The sequence below is a fragment of the Erpetoichthys calabaricus genome, chromosome 7, assembly GCF_900747795.2.
Source record: "Erpetoichthys calabaricus chromosome 7, fErpCal1.3, whole genome shotgun sequence".
Lineage (NCBI taxonomy): Eukaryota > Metazoa > Chordata > Cladistia > Polypteriformes > Polypteridae > Erpetoichthys > Erpetoichthys calabaricus.
In genome coordinates, this window is record NC_041400.2 from 160828962 (window position 1) to 160847434 (window position 18473).

An 18473-nucleotide genomic window follows, 5' to 3' on the forward strand; every position below is an offset into this window, starting at 1 on the left:
TGACTGCATGTGTGTGCAAATGCGCCAAGGCTGGCTCTGTCTAACATCAAACAATACATGTATATATAACATAACATACTATTTTTAAATCTGGTTGCTCAACTTTACCACAAAACCTATACTGGCAGCATGAGCTGCAGCACAGATGCTAATCGTAAAAAGTGTCAGAAATCATCGAATGCCCACGTATGTACAAATGCAGATGTATATTTACATAGGGCCAATTTTTAGTATTTATTTCACCCAACACTCACATCTTTGGCAGAAAACTAAAGTGCCTGGAGGAACTCCACAGAGACAAGGAGAGAATGTACAAACAAACAGACAGCAGCTGGGACACTTGATGAATGAGGCTCAAGTATTAACCACTCTGATCCCATGTCACCCTACATATATTTATAAATTTATTTAAAAAGTGAGTTATGAGCATGCACTTTCCCATGTTGGCATTGTCCCTTTGTAACCCTTCTACTCATGTCATAAAACTTACTACAATGTCTTTTATAATTACTTTCACCGGATTGGCTGGCCCAGCGCTGTCTCAGCTTTTCATCTGATTGGCTGTCTCAGCTGTGGAATGGCCAGTAGGGGGAGGCAGCTTGATGACCAAGGTCTCCAGAACTCTGAACAAATCCAAATCATATAATGTGACATCCTCTACTGTTGAATTCCGCTCTGTACTACTGCACTATTATATCGCATTGAGGATTACTTCTGTGTATTGTATTGTATTTACCCCCCTTTTTTGACACCCACTGCCCACCCAACCTACCTGGAAAGGGGTCTCTCTTTGAACTGCCTTTCCCAAGGTTTCTTCAATTTTTTCTCTACAAGGGTGTTTTTGGGAGTTTTCTTTGTCTTCTTAGAGAGTCGAGGCTGGGGGGCCGTCAAAAGGCAGAGCCTGTTAAAGCCTGTTAAAGGGGCACTTCTTGAGAGATATAGTACAAAAATAAATTGTATTGTATTGTAATGCTTTAATTGCCTGGTTGGCTATTCATGTTTATCTAGTTTAATAAGCCACTCAATCTCTCTGTCTCTAACCTTTATCACCCCTCTGTTCTGGGATGTAGCAGCCAACCAGAATTTCCCAGACATCTGGGTCCTGAGCCAGTCACTCCAGCTGCTCCCAGGTGGACCCTATCCTCTTAGCATCTACCTCCATGTTACATTGGCAAAAGTTTCTTGGCTGGTCTCTTCTCCTCTTTCCCTGGGATTCCTATGTAATGGCTTGTCTGGTAATGCAAGATGCTGGTTTGAGGAAGGTGCAATCTATTCACCTCCATCGTCACCAGAGAATCTCTTCCTTCATTGGCTTTTGTCTTGCTCTGTGTAACTATTTTTGGTTGCCAATGGTGTCAGGGAAGAATATCTAGAGGATTCTTCTCAGACAAATGTTGATAAAGGTCTGGGTTTTCTTAGAGATAGTAACAGTACTCCTCCATCTTTCTGCTCTGTATAATAGGGCTGACTTCACATTGGCATTGAAGAGAGTCTGATTATAATTGCAGTGGAAAGATCCCCAGAGCCCCAAACTTTCCTTAGCTGAAGGAAAGTTGCCTTTGCTTTGCTAGTCCTGACTGTGATGTCAGTGTCACATGTTGTTAATAAGCCACTGTTATTTATTTATTCAGTGAAAATAAATGTTGGATCTAAATATTTTGGCTAACACTGGGACTCAAGCATATGAGCACTTTAGTTGCAATCTACATTCTAAGACTAATTGTTATCTTTAGTGAAAATAGTCAGAAAATTTAACTGAAGGCGATGAGATAAAACTGCTTCTCTAGCTCAACAAGGACTTAACAAAACACCTGAATACAATACCCTGACCTTACCATAGTTCATTTTTATCTGTGTTTTCTGTTCTTTTGCTTATTCTCATGTTATTCTTGAACTTGTCATTTCCATGAAAGCTAACTGAATTTCAGACCTGGTGTCAAATTTATAAAACTTGCGTATGCACAAAAAGAACCTCAAAATGTGCATATGCAACTTTCCATGTAAAAATCGGGATTTATAAAAAGAAAATTGAGGAGGAAACTTGTTCTCATTTACGGAAAATTTGACCATCCTTACACAGCATTTCAGAGAAACTGGGAAATGACGACTCCCTTGATCAAGTAGGGAAATGCAGGCAAACCACCTAAATGATAACTCACATCTATCATAATTCATGTCACCAAGCCATTATCATAATGTGTGATGATGTGACAAACATTAAAGCTCAAAAGAGATTTATATACTCTATTTTAGTTACCTTTTAACAGAGTCAATGCTGTGTATCTGCACTATAGAACTTTTTTGTTTTTCTGTCATTTTGTTTCAGCCTACCTGTTGTCACTTCTTAAGGTTAGAAACCAAACCACAGTAAAAGTACTCTCCCTGCATATAGAAAGCTGTAAATTTCATGTCCTATAGATTATACAAAGCCTAATGGTTTTATACAATATGGCAAATATATATATGCAAATGGCTATATATGAAAAGAATAAGCTTTTAGGGACATTCAGCATTTTTATTTTTTGCCCACGATGATGGCTAACTTATGAGCCAATTTAGTTTACCAAGAACCATTCAGTTTTCATTACATAATTAGAGCACATGACAGTACTCATAGCATTAAGGGCACCTAGCGAGAATGGCGCTGCTTTATTAACTGTTAGCAGTGACGACCCATTAACACACAAGTCATCTGCGATGCCAAGATGAGACTGACAAACCTCGTGGCTTAGTGGCTCAACCCAGGGTGTTTAGAGGTAAGGTAGTGTTGGCAGACAATTTGGTAAGGTAACCTGCTGAACATGCATTTTTTCATATGACCTGTACTATTCTTTGTAACACCAATCATTTCATTACATGTGCCAGATAATAACGGCTACCCACTTAGACACTGGCACCTTACACCTTTCCCCGATGCTTCAGTGCATTGCTGAGTGCACTATAGATGCTGGTGGTGATGTCTCAATGTGTCTTGGGGTAGGCTGTTCTACCAGCCAATGAAGATATGAAGCACCATGACTGCATATTTGTGAGGCCAATTAGCATAGTCCATATGTGGTTATTTCAGGGTGTCAACCGGGTGCAGTCTGAGGCATTTTCATGTACATAAGGATTGTGATTTATAAATGTAAATTGCACAGAAATGTGTGTATGTCAGGTTTTATACTGTAAATCAGATTTCTTTTGGGATGCACATTGTCCTGTTTTTTGGCATATACTTATTTTCAAGTTTGAATCTACGCAAAATTTTATAAATAAAACCCCTGAAGAGCAGTAATAAATAACCTTTCATTGCAAGCAATCACATATTTTGAGTTTAACTTCTGTTTATAACTGATCTCTTCACTTAAATAAGCTTCTTTTTTAACAAGTGCGAATTCAAAATCATCACCTAGAGTAAAGCTTAGTAATTTTTTTTAATTATCCCTTTTCCTAATTTACTTATTTTGATAGGGAAGACATACAAACTTCATGTTTAGAACTGTCTCCAAGGACGTGGATGTAATTCCCTTTACCAGCAACTATTTATTTCTCTGTACCTGCTTGGGTTTCCTCATTCATCCCAAAGACATGTGCCCTAGGTCAATTAATAGTGATAAATTGTTCTCGTATGAATGAATTTGGGTGTGTGCATGAGTGTACTGTACTAGTTCCTGCCCCACACCCAGTTCTTTCAACCTGAATTCCCAAGAAACATAACAAACAAAATATAAGTAAAAATGCGCACTGAAAAACAATACACTAAGCATTCCGAAACTTTAGTCTGAGAAGCAGTCACTCTAGGAATTAGATTCAGAATGACCAAAATTTTCAACATGCTAAAGCTTACAACTCTCTGAAGTAAGGTTAAAATATAACCATTTATTAAACTATAACATTATTATAATGTGAGTGTGTGACGATGCGGGTTCTGCTCCTTGCTCCCATCTGCTGTTCGGGAGCCCTTGAACCCAACACCGTCGGCAATGTTACTGATGAGCTAGACAGTGAGGCAATAACAATGGAGCAAGGGGATGGTACAAAAGTGCAAAAAAGCTTTTATTCAAAAATCCAACAAAACAAGTATTCAAAATAAATAAGTGCAGTACTTCTAAAAAGTCTTCATAAATAAATAATCCAATAAAACAAAACGTGGACGTAAAACAATAGAAAAACAATCCTTTAAAAATCGAGGTTAAAACAATGCTGGAAGCAGTCCTTTAAAATACCATTCAGAGCCCGGTGCTTCTTTACCCTAGCGTCTCACCCGCTTCACCCATCTGGGCCCCACAGCAGGCGAGACGCACTCTCTGCAGCTGTCCTTCTTTCACTTCCAACACAGGTCTGGCGGCCTCCCGATCCTGGCTTCGGTCACGCTCTCATCCCAGGCCTGAGACTTGGAGTCCTTGATGACCAGGACGCTCATACCAAGGACTTCACCACCAAGCCTCCCGACTCCCGCTACTGTCCCAGCCTTACGCGGCCAGTCGCTCTTCTTCATTGGTCACTCCCGCTTCATGCTCACTCAGCGGGAGCAACCATTATTACAACACCCAGGCTTCACATACAGCTGCTTGCAAGCATTCACTCACTCGCTCGCTCACCCACACCGGCACTCTCTGTCTCTCTCTCTTTCCTGCGTCCTGCTTTCTGCAGCAACCTCCATCTTTCGTTCTCTTTCTTCTCTTTCTTATTCTATTTTTTTGTTCTTCTTTCTAGCCGACTCTCACTTCTATATGTGTCGAGAGGGCATAGCAGCTGCAGCAAATTAGTATCCCCAGGAACAATCACGGATGTGGGCAGTCTCTCACCTGTGCACTTAGGTGAGAAATGCCCACACTGCAGATCGCCCTGGGACCCGCTTTAGCCACAACTACCTCGCCCCCTCGCTAAGCCGCGAGCGCGGTGATTATTTATTTTAAAAACTGGCCTTTGCTGAGAGCTGTGGACCCGCTATGTATCACAGAGTGATCAACTGCAATTCTGAAGTTATGTCGTAAATCTTTGGAACATATGCAAAGGGATATTTTGCTCAAGTTATGCAATGTGTAAATGTATTTAAAATTCTTCCAGCAATTCTGGTGATGATACTACAAAAAGACATCACAACAGTAGAATCTTTAAAAAAAAATGTAACACAGTGCATCAATAAGCAAAAGATGAGTGCAATCGGGATTAACAAATCAAACGTGGTGAATTGGTTATGTTTATGGATATACATATACTGTACAACCAGACTTCTGTACTTGAGAATTTTTTCATGTATGTTCTTGTTTTTCAATTGCTCAAGCAGGCAGTGGTTTAAGAAAAAAAAGTAAATATTACTAAATGAAAAAGATTTGCATGTGTGTGTTTTCTTTTTACTTCTTTGTAAGTGGAAGTTTGAAGGATTGGGTCAAAAATTTGCTACAGAGTTAAGTTTAGATTCTAATTCTGCAATGTTGAAAACATTGGAAAAAGCTGATGTTAGCAGGGTGTTTTTATTTGTGTCTGTGTGTGAATGTCCATCCATCCATTATCCAAACCGCTGAATCCGAACACAGGGTCACGGGTATCTGCTGGAGCCAATCCCAGCCAACACAGGGCACAAGGCAGGAACCAATCCCGGGCAGGGTGCCAACCCACCGCAGGACACACACAAACACACCCACACACCAAGCACACACTAGGGCCAATTTAGAATCGCCAATCCACCTAAACTGCATGTCTTTGGACTGTGGGAGGAAACCGGAGCGCCTGGAGGAAATCCACGCAGACACAGGGAGAACATGCAAACTCCACGCAGGGAGGACCCGGGAAGAGAACCCAGGTCCCCAGGTCTCCCAACTGGGAGGCAGCAGTGCTACCCACTGTGCCACTGTGCTGTCTGTGTGTGAATGTTTCCATGGAAAATTAAAATTTGATTTTCTTTGGAAAATTATGCATTTTTTTGCGTTGTGTAAAGATCCTAAGAAAACTACATCTCAGGAAAGATTAAAAAATTTAGAACAAACAATTTCAGCGATTACTACTCTGAATGCCAAGACCTTTGTTCAGCGATAACTTTTAAACAATTGTCCGGTCTTTTTCAAACAAGTTGCATTGTGTTTGTCTTCTGTCAGGCTCCAAGTCTATTGTTTTTGGTCCATTGTGGTTTAGAATTTACCTCCATATCCATCAAAAATCATTTAATTTTATGCCCAACAGAACCACCGTAGAAGTTGTTTAATTTAATCTTGATTTTTTCAGTCTGCTCCATTTAGTCATTGGGCTAAGCCTATTGATTTGCAAAATCTGTGTATGTGTAATTTCTGAGAGGCATAATGTTATTTGAGTATACATATTTGCATGCATAAAGGCATATGCAAGTGTAGGCACACTTACATACTCAAAAGAAATTTACAAATGATGATAACTGAAGGAGGCTTGACCAGAGCATACGCCAGATGATAAAGAGAAAGAAATGAATTCATAAACACACACATAACAGATCTGTAAAGAAGGATATGGACAGAGACATTAAACCACCCCTGTACCCTTCTGTTTGTCTATGCAGCTTTTTACGTCATTTGTCCCAACGTGTTTAGTTTCAAATTAAATATTATTGAAGTTGTTCACTTAATTGGATTTCCTGCTCATTTTACTCTACAGTTATTTGTGTACATCATAAATATTATACAACCTAGTGTACTTGATTATAGATTTTTGTTCACTACATTGTACATTGTAAAATCTTCTGTTGACTGATTTCTTGTGTTATTACATAACTGTCATTTACTTGAAAGTACTGAATGAACAATTCCATACTGATTTTTGGTAATGTCTCATCTAGTAATTCACTGGACTGTTGTGAACTCAACTCAGCTGAAGAAATGAGTATTTTTATCCTTAATTTCCGAAGTACTTTATGCATACCTAGCCTTAAACTTTATATGCAGTCTTGACAGATTTAGGGACAAGACAATGACTTCCCCTTTTTGAAAGTGTGGATTTTCCCCTCCATGCTGTTCAAAGGAAGATATAGCATTGAAAAGAAAAAAGCCCACCAAAAAATCACAAACTAAGATCAGTGGTATATAGTTCACACTGACTGATAGAAGATTATGTCACTTTCAGAATAAATTTGAGGGCTGCAACTTATTTACAATTAGCAGAGCACCACTCATTCTTTTTTGGTGAAATGTTAAACATGAGTAATTGAACACAGCTGTGTTTCACATAAATGTATCATAAAGTATCTAGAAAAATGAATTGTCCACCATCCAAAACCTTCATTCATGATGTGCCATACATGATGACATCATAGTCATGACAATGAAAATTGGTGTGGGGCCCTAAAAGTACTCTGCACACATTTAAGGCCAAAACCACAACAATGTAATGATTGTTAAAACTAACCAATGCTTTTCTTGCCCACCTCTCAAACCTATCCATGCCTCCCACTAGTTAAGCTCATACTTAAACTTGTAATAAAAGGGTCAGCGTGGTCCAGGCTGTGAGGTTACCAGGCAATGATGATGCACTACTTAAGTGCACCTGTTCAAAGGGATGGTTAAGAATTAGCTGCCCAAATATGCACCTCTATTGTCTGGCTGTATATCCAGGAATTTTAAAACCAATCAGGATTTAAACCCCCCATGTCAATACAAGGTGTTAAATTTCTCATCCTTTCACTGACTTGGCCAGGGCCTGCTTAAAGCCTTGACGGACTGTTATGCAGTCTTGTAAACTCTCACACCTATCAACCAACCACCCATGAGAACATATAATCTCCTTAACTGAAAACTTTATAAACCAAATTTATTAGAATAGCTTCATGTGCCCCCAAGGCCAAATTCCATACATTCTTGTTGATTAACTATTTTTGTTGCAGAAACTGTGCAATCTTTCCCATGTCTTAATGTGCTATTTATTTTATTTTTCTTTATGTTATTGAATTTTTTGCCCAGAATTAAAATAATGAAAAATGTTAGGGCAGAAAGGGATTATTGGATTTCAAATGACAGATAATAAGCTGGGTTTGAAATTCATCAGGGCAGCATTCCTGACCACATACTGTATCCTTTGTTTATTCTGCATTTAGTTCCCTTGTCCTGTTTTAGCTTGCATTTAAAATAATCAAGAGCAAAGTATTAAAGTGGCTTACCAGCATATCCATTGCTTCTGTACCTGGCAGGGTGTGTCACACGGAGCACAGGCTGACTATGATTTTAAGAAGAGTGGTTTTGGAGGAGCTAGTTAGCCCTGCCAATGATGGATGGGAGAGGCACTGTTGGAAGAGATTCCCTTCTTGATCCTTATTTTCCACAGACACGCCAAATCCAAATGAAACCTCGATAGTGAGGTGTGGTCCATGTACCTTTTGTTCTAGCGAATTTGGCATGTTTGTCTTTTGAGGACGACAGTATTTGAAGTGTACTTTTAAACCTTGAATGCACAACATTTTCCATTTGTTCATGAACTCTCAGACAGATTATCATAATTCTCCTGACTAGATAGTTCCTCATGTGGCCTTACTAGATTTTTTAAACTACATTTTTTAAACTTCAAGACCCAGCCTTTTGCCCTTTTAAAACAACACATTTCAGATTGAGTGCTAATGGATGTTGGATTTTCTCTTTACTTACTTCAGATTGTGTGAATAATAAGGCGCCATCTTGATCTGCCTCTGAATCAAAATTGCATGCAAAAGAGTCCAAAGTAATACAAGATATAAAATTCAGATGCGTTTCGAGGGTTGTGTAAGCACCGTGGCCCTCAGTGGATTGAGTTCAGTAGGTAGAACCTTCTCAATTCATTTCACGGATGTGGGGGCCAAGATAATCTCACCAGGATTGGGCAAAAGGCTGAAAACAGGCCTGGACAGAACTCTAGTCCATCACCAAGAGCACTGTCACACACACACACAATATTCACGCACAATGACAATTTACGATTGCCAAATAACATAAACTAAATTAAAAAAAAAAGCATTTGTAAATAATTCCTATTTTGCTTCAGCATGTCTGGCTGTAGTAATTTTCGTGAAATGGAACTTGCAAAGCTATTCAGTTATGAGAAATGTTAGGAAATAAAAGATAGTAAGGAGAACTTTATTACACTGACAGACCATTACGGATATCAGGTGAATGTGGCACTCTGATGATAAATTATAGGGTAACCAAACTGGAATACTTGTTCAACATGTATGACTACACATAAAGTCCATCCTCATTTGTTCAATACCTGCTTTAACTCAGCAGCAGCAGCAAGGGATTAGAGCATGAGGAAAACGAAAAAACACTTTTAACACATATGATTCCACACAGTGCTTGAAGTGGAAACAAATAAATGGCACTGCTGTCTGATTTTGTCTGCTTCTTGGTCATTTAACGCAATCTCTTAATCAAGCTTTCTCTATTGGAGTGTGGACCGCACCGATTACTATATATTACTTCCAACTGGGAGCTGGGGTTTGAGGGGGTCTCCCTTGGAGTTTCGTGCGCACGTTTGTGCCATATATGGCACATCAAAAAGCAGAAACCATAGCACTGAGGCCTTCTTGAAGTAATAAACTAACTTCTTCTAAAAAGAATGAAAGCTTAGCGTATCCACTGAGGGATAATGCACTGTAGTTTTCAAATGTTTATAGGTAAAGTCCATGACACCGTTAGAGTCACAATCAAGGTCACACAATGGATGTTGTGAAAAACAAGATGGTAATCAAAATAAACTTTGTCAAAATAAGTCAAAACAGAGAATAAAAACCAAAATGGAAATGCTGAGTAAAAAAAGAAATTTCAAATAGATAAAAACAAATTTAGAGATAGTGCTTAATACTAATACTGTATCAGAAAGGTAAGATCTAGGGCATCTCATTGGTGCTCTTTGTGGTTAAAATCACCAAGAGAAGGCAAGTCAAGGCAGCATCTACACATTAGTATCCCACAAAACAGTTATGAATGCAGCAGATGTGTGTGGCTTATCATTTTCCTGATATAGGATCAGATGTTCAGGCTGTGTGTGCAGTCAGTCATCTTGCTTTAAGGCCAGCAGCTTCAGGACTTTGTGTCAGCCCACAGTTTCAGTAGCACAATAGGGGGCATATCTGAAATGATCTTTCATATGGACAGGTCAGATGTGTTCATCCTACTCTGATCTGGTCACTTGAGGGTGACCAGATTTTGGAAAGTCATCTGCCCTGCTGGACTACTGAAACTTTGCTTGAACACAGGCTTTCAATAGTGTTTTACAATGCTGCCATATGACATGCCTGCCTAGGTAATGTCAAAGACCATTTTCCTAACTTCTAGTGACATTCACGACATTATGGAATCCCATCTAAAACTGGTAAAGTATTGCTTTTGTCTTGCTGTGACCTAAGCTGTGAATGAAGCTGTTTTAAAGATGACCTGATCGGACATGTTTCCACAAGGACATTGTTGAATAAAAGTGTACTGACTGAGATTTTGTGTGTTTGGAAAGTTGTACTACCTCAATTCACATGCTGTGCTACTGGTCAAGGAGCTAAAACAAATTGGTGGTGATATTCCACTTTCTGTCCTGGAATGTTAGTGTGTTTCATTCCTGCCAGCACGTAAATTCTTTTGTACAATCTGGTCCAGTCCCACACCCATTTCTCTGCAATGTATGACACTCTTAGGCCATCCACTGCCATGGATTGTGTACAAAAAGTATAAATGGTAAAAGCATAAGTTTTAAAACACACAAGCGCCCAGAGAAAATGCATGTAACTAACCTTCAGATTTTACCTAGAGCACAAAGATGTGATGCCAGACATAATCTCCTTCTGAGAAATGTAACATACTAGCTGTAAAAAGCCTGGGGTCCTAGAAACTATTGAAATCATCAGAAAAAAAAATTAAAATGTAGAGATGTCAGGTAATAGAAAGCAACTACTCTGGGCATCTCTCTCCTAGGAGGTTTCGTTTTGCCGACGTGCTCACATCGCTTATGTATTAGCAACTAAGCGACTTTGTCTTTCTTCGAAGGTTTCATTTTGCCAATGTGCTTGCCTCACTTCTGTATTAGTGGTGGGAGGAAAAGTAAAAGGGATTCTGTTTTGCCGATGTGCTTGCCTCACTTCTGTATTAGCGGCTAAGTGAGTGACTTTCTTTGGAGGGGCGGACCGACACACACACACTTCCACACGCAGACATTTATATACAAGATAATGCTTTACTGATGGTGAGTTAACAGTATGGGGTTTTCTTTAAAGAAAAACCAGGGGAAGAAAAGGGTCTAAACCACTGGTGTCCATCTCCGGTCCTGGTGGGCCGCAGTGGTTGCAGGTTTTTATTCTAACCATCTTCTTACTTAGTGAGCCTTTTTTGCTGCTGATTAACTTGTTTTGCCTTAGTTTTAATTGACATGACTCAAACCACTCAGTTGTTTCTTTTTCCTTAATGAGCATCCAAACAATAATGAGACACAAAACAAGCCGAAACATGACCAGCTAAACTGAAAATAACGATAGGTGAAGGTCTTGGTCAGGTTGGTCTGCTCAGGTCACAAAAACATCTTGACGGTGGTCTTAGAAAAAACAGAAAATCAACAGTCTGCTGTGGCAGAATGAGAGCAGCAACAAGTCATGATATTCAATAATGGCTTTAATTAACAGCAAGAATTGGCTTATCATTAAGAAATTGATTGGAGTGAAACTGGCTGGAGTTTGACGTTCCAATTTAGCTGGTCATCTGTTGGCTCGTTTCACATCTCATTTCTGTTTGGCTGCCATTTAATGAAGAAACGCATCAATTCAGAGGACTGAATCCTTAAAAACAGGGCTATTAAAACAAAGGGAAAAGGAGTTAATTAGCAGTGAAAACTGCTTGCTGATTAGAAAAAGGGTTAGAATGAAAACCCTTTGAAGAAACAAAGATCTAGGTTAAAAAACTCACAGGGATAAGTCAAAACAAAAAAGAAACTAAGCAGAGAGTATAACTAATCACAAAATCGAGTGTAAAAAAGTGTTTTTAGAATCTGTAAACTTTCCAGACTCAGCATTATATTCTTTGCCCATTTAATTTGTAATCCATTTTATAACCCACGTTGTCCAATTTAGGATCACAAGAAGACAGTGCCAGCGGTAGGCTGGCGCCCTGCCCGGGGTTTGTTTCCTGCCTTGCGCCCTTTGTTGGCTGGGATTGGCTCCAGCAGACCCCCGTGACCCTGTAGTTAGGATATAGCGGGTTGGATAATAGATGGATGGATGGAAGAAGACAGTACTTACCCATAAAAAGGACTCTAGTCCATTGCTGAGGTCACTTAGTCACATTTTCTTAAAATCAGTTTAGAATTGACAGTTACCTAATATATGCATCTCTTGGTTGTGTGAGTAAAACTGGAGTACCTAGTGAAAATCCACACAGACATGGGGAAAACATGTAGATGCCACAAAAACAGGAGGTTACCATTCCAGCATGCTGGGACCATAAGGGATATATATATATATATATATATATATATATATATATATATATATATATACTGTATATACACAGTATTGTATTGTGTACATGTGACATACTATTACCACTGATTTGCAGTAGGGGGCATAGCAGGGCCTCACACTCCAGGCCAAACTGCATAGACACAAGTCTCAGGTTCAAATAAGTGTTAATTTTGGAAATGCCTTCACACAGACTTCTTTAGACAATACAATTTTCTTTCTTTTTCCCCATCACTCCACTCAGGCAAGTGCTGTCCTTCTCCTGTCATGACTCCAACTCTCCTGTGTGACTGAATTGCTGTGTACTCACAGCACAAAATATCTCAGTTTGAAAATCTGCAATAAGCTGAACCCAGAAACGAGTACTTTGTGACATGCGCTAAGAGAACTCGATCAGTCAGCCGTGCAAATCCTGTTTCTGAACACTTTGAACATTACGCTTACTGGTGATGTCAGCTAATCTGTCTCTCTGCAAGACCTCATAGTTTTTCTGAGCTGCCTCACCACTACAGTGAGTCAAGGAGGCTTGTTTTATGCCAGACCTGAGAATACATCAGGTACCAACACATTGCATGCTTGCAGACACAATCTCCTTAAAATAAGAACTGCTACTCTCTACAGCTCCCCCTGGAGGCTGGTAAGAAACCCAGCAGGGTGGCCCATTGGGCCTATAACTTCCATGCAGCCCTGCGGGTGTGTACATGGAGCATCCACCAAAGTGATGCTGCCACCTATCGTGCTGCGGAAAAAACATGTCTACCTTGAATGAGCCCATGAGGAGATCCTTGGACACACATGCGTGAGAATATATATATATATATATATTTATATATATTGCGTGCTAAACTTATGTTAAGAGACTTGTGTAAGGAGAAGCATGGATGGGTTGAAGAAGTGGAAGTTAAGTACATTCAGCAATGGAGAAAATGGATGGATGATTTGCAGCTACTTGTGGATTTGTGATTTGTTCCTTGTATAAATGTTTACTACACTTTTAAAATTAACTTTATTGGACTGAGAAATTTCTTTTGTTGCGAATGTGATTCATTCTGGATCTTAACTTGCCAACTCAGTAGCTGCTTGATTTGGGGAACCTGGAAAAGACACAGTGACACTATTTATATACACTGAGAGAGTTCTGAAAAACAAATGGCAAGCACGTCATGAAGACTACCCTTTTTGGTTCTGAAGATATTTGCTTCTATGTAAAAATAGTACAGGCTGCTGTGACACTACAATTTGTGACTCATGTACTAGTCAAAATATGGAGAAAGTTTGAATATGCAACATGTAATTGGTAGATGAGCTGGAAAAGAGAGAGAGGCGTGTAGGAGGGTCTTTGATGATGTCAGTTGCCTTTTGGTTGGTCAAGTCCTTCATAGCAGATGGCAGAAGTGAAGGACAATGAAGTCGCTGTGCAACCCTCAACTCCTTTTTGGGTTGTACACTTTATATCAAACCCCAGAAGAGACAGACTAACCTTTTAATAATAATAATAATAATAATAATAATGCATTTTATTTATAGGGCACTTTACATTAGTAGTAAATCTCAAAGTGCCAAATAAAAAAGTTTAGACAAAGGCAAAGCAAGATAAAACAGAGATAAAATGACAATAATTAGTAGCATTCTTGTTAATAAGCTTTCCTAAATAAAAAAGTCTTTAGCTGTTTTTTAAAACAGCCCACAATCTGCTGTGTTCTTAGGCTCTCTGGTGGCTGCAAAGGCTCGGTCTCCCATTGTATGAAGTTTGGTCACAGAGGGGCGAAGGCGGTGGGTATTTGTAAAACGGAGGTTTCTTGTAGTGGATTGTAATATAAGGAGTTCTTTAAGATATTGTGGAGCATTGCCATGGATACACTGGTGGGTAAGCAGACAAATTTTGTATTCGATATGGAGGTGAATAGGGAGCCAATGAAGTGATTGAAGGATTGGTGAAATGTGTTCATATTTCCGCACCCTTATCAGGATTCTTGCAGCACTATTTTGAATTTGTTGGACGTTTTGAAGGCTCTTGCTGGGGATCCCGATGAGGAGTGCATTACAATAGCCCAGCCTGGATGAGACAAAGGCATGAACCAGCTTTTCAGCATCACAGAGGGAGAGGTAGGGACGGAGTTTGGCTATGTTTCAGAGGTGAAGGAATGCAATTTTACAAAGGTGATGGACATGTGTATCAAATGACAGATGGCAGTCTAACTTGACACCCAGATTTGTAACAGAAGGGGAGAAGGTAATGGTACGGTCAGAAAAGGAAATACAATTTACAGAGGAACAAAGTTGATGGAGGGTGCCAATTAAAAGAGCTTCAGTTTTAGTGCTGTTCAGCTTAAGAAAGTTCTTGGACATCCAGGCCTCAGACTCATCCAAGCAAGAGGAAAGAGTTGATGGAGGTGTAAAAGAAGTCGAATCCAGTCTCACATAGAGCTGCGTATTATCGGCATAGCAACGGAATGAAACTCCATGCTTTCGGATGATGTGACCCAGGGGTAGCATATAGATATTAAAAAGGGTCGTTTGAAGGACTGATCCTTGTGGGACCCCACAGGTGACAGTGTGGGTATGAGATTTAGCATCTCCCAAGGCCACATACTCAGTCCTATCTGTAAGATAGGACTCAAACCACTCCAGAAAGTCCAATTTTATAGTGAAGACGATGAAGGAGAATATTATGATCTACTGTATCAAATGCAGCTATGAGGTCCAGGAGGATAAGGAGTGATGGAGAGCCCTGGTCAGCAGCCATCAGGATGTCATTGGTGACTCTGACCAGGGCTGTCTCTGTACTGTGAGAAGTTCGGAAACCAGATTGAAATTTTTCAAACAGATGGAATTTTTTGAGGTGATCCTGAAGCAAAACAGCCTTTTCCAAAACCTTAGACAAAAATGGAAGGTTGGAGATTGGACGATAGTTTGCTATCACTTCAGGATCCAAAGAGGATTTTTTTAAATGAGGTCTAATTTTTGCAGTTTTCAAGGCCAGTGGGACTAAGTCACTCTGGAGAGAGTGATTAATGATATCAGCAATAAGAGGGCTTATATCTGAAACACTAGCTTTTAACAGAGGAGTAGGAAAATGGCCTAATGAACACGTTGAAGGCCTCATCCTTTGTATGATGCCCTCAACGTCTTTAACTGTGGTACAGAGGAACTGGGAAAGGCAGCCCATTGGCTTTGATGTAGAAACATCCAGCAATGGAGGGCTGGAGACAGACAATGAGGAGCGGATGGTGTCTATCTTAGAGGTGAAATATTCAATAAAATTATTGCACTGTTCCTCTGTGACAACACATTTATTTATTTATTTAAAACATACTTTTCTTTTTTTAATAGTAATGGTATAAACTGATGTGCTTCTTGTGCTATATTATACTGTTTATGATATATAAAAAAGATGAAAACTAAATGAAAACCTGCCATTAGAAAATAGTGAAGCCTTTTGTAATACATGTGAACTGCTTGTTATATTGTTTTGTCTGTTACTGAGGCGTCATGTCAGTATACTTTTCCTGCCATTTTATTTATGATACTCTCTACAGATATAACAGCTTTGGTTTTCTTTTGATACATCTTTTAAATGGAGGATGTAATATGTAATTACATGCAATAAATCACCTAAATAGGAAGTGCAACAAAAGACATTATTGTAAAACAAGATGCTTTTTTAACGTGTCCAAGTAAGCTGATCCTTTCATAAGTGAGGTCCATTGAAATAAAATGAAAACCTACTTAATCCATTCCCCTGAAGTAGAATTTCTTTGCAGCAGCAACAGACAGTGCTCATTTAAACAACAAAGAACATAGACTTCATTCATACTAAAGCTGTCTTCTTTCAATCTTCTATTCTAAAGCTACTTGCTGTTTCTCCCATCTCAGTTTTCCTTGTGGAAGGAAACTGATTCCATAGAGAGTCTGGTATTTGGTGTTTGACAGTGAATAGGTGGCCTTTTAAAATCACAGACCCGGGGACACCTTAGAGGTGCCCATTTAGCATTGTCTGTGGCAGTTGGGTGGAAAAACGGAGTGGAGGAGGAGGAGAAACATTGAACAGGTGGGCGATGGCTTTGTTGTGGTTATGAAAGATTCTTTGATAAGGATAAAGGTAATGCTACGCTGAAGTGATAGCAAATGAGTTTTTTTGTTACTTATAAGTTTCATATTTAGCACCTTGCGGACAAAGCTGTGTGTGTGTGTATTCCTGGTTGACTCTTTTCCTTCAGCTACTCTATATATAGGGCCAAATTGTTGCTTAAGGTAAGACAATCTGTTTCACCCTGCATTCTGGAATTTTTAATTTTTGATCCAAGGTGCACTGTAGAATAAATTGTTAGCATTCGTTGCACTGGTGTTTAAAGCAATGCCTGCTTTTTTCTGTAATTAATGTTTTGGTAGGCATATTTTAGAGTGTGGCGATACTCCGAATTTATTAGAGCAAAGCTTATGTTCATGTCTGTTTTGTTTTCTAAATTGTACACAGAGTATCCAAAATGTTTTTGATTGTGGCACTGTATCTGCATAAATTTGATATATTTGTTCTATTCAATTAAGTAGGTTGTATAAAATCCCATGCTGTTCTTCTCACTAACTGTAATATTTGCAATACATTTTGTATTCATTTTAATTTGGTTAAATGTTCTTCACAAACTACTTCAATCTGTCAGTATTTTATTATTATTTTATTATTATTTTAAAATTTTGCACAAGTGTGTATGATAGTTTTCAAACATGTAAAATGATGCAAAATAGTTTGATTTTATTCACAGGATATATTAGAAATATAAAGTAATTAATTAAAAATTTGTAATGGTTTGGAATTGCGTAGAAATTGAATCTGTATAATATGACTTATCTTATTCACTAAATAAATGAGGCTGTATAAGAAATAGAGCTACGTCATAAGATCACACATGCAAGTCAATCAGTGCTGTCTCATGATAAAATCGAAACTATATCAATAATTTGCCATGCTTTGCCTTTCACCATTCTAAATACTTCCTACACACGGTGGTTATAATTAGCATGTGAGAAAGAAATCCAGAAATCCAGGCATAATTTGTGCATTCCTGTAATGGTTCACATTGAAGGTGATAAACATAATCCATGGGTGTTTTTTTTTTGTCTAAATGAACTCTATAAACAAAAACTCTCAAGTTTAAATAGGAGCTAATCAACTGAAGCATAAATTGTAATAATCCACCTTTAGGGACAATTTACGTTCCTTATTGATAAGGTAGACAAAGAGTAGTCAACGGTCATGGCGGTTTTTAAATTCAGTTGGCTAAGAGCCTGAGTGCTGCCAAACTTGATGCCAATGAGCGTAACTTCAGAAGATTTGGCTGCTGGTGAAATTGCTTGACTGACATCAAACCTGGCTGTCATCTCTCCTGCTGACAGAGTTAATAAACCACTAAACAAGCATAAGTTGTTAATAAATAGGAATACTATGCAACCAAAATCAGACAAAAATGATGAAATTATTTTTAAATTTATGAAAATCTGATGATTAGAAACATTACAGCCATATGGCATTTAAAATACAAGCAGCTGATGGTGAACTTTCGAGTGAATCGATTCATAGTTCGCAACATAAAAAAGAAGGAAATGAATAAATATAATAAATAGGCCAATTTTCTAATAGCTAAACTTTTCGGTATTTTAAAGATATATTTTTAGATATTTACAAATTATACTTTGAGGTAATGCAATTTATCTTAAGAGATACTTTATTACCTAGAGAAGAGGCTGGTCAGCGTTAACTCTTTGAAACTGGCTATTCATACTTTGATGGTTCAGTGCCATTTTACGAAAGACGATTTTACTCAATAAATGAACTGATGGGTGCTTTATTCTCTCTAGGGTATGGGGATCAGTGGGTAAAGTTATACTCATCAGAGAGATCTAACTAATTATCCATCCATCCATCATCCAACCCGCTATATCCTAACTACAGGGTCACGGGGGTTTGCTGGAACCAATCCCAGCCAACACAGGGTGCAAGGCAGGAAACAAACCCCGGGCAGGGCGCGCACACACACAAGGAACAATTTAGAATCGCCAACGCACC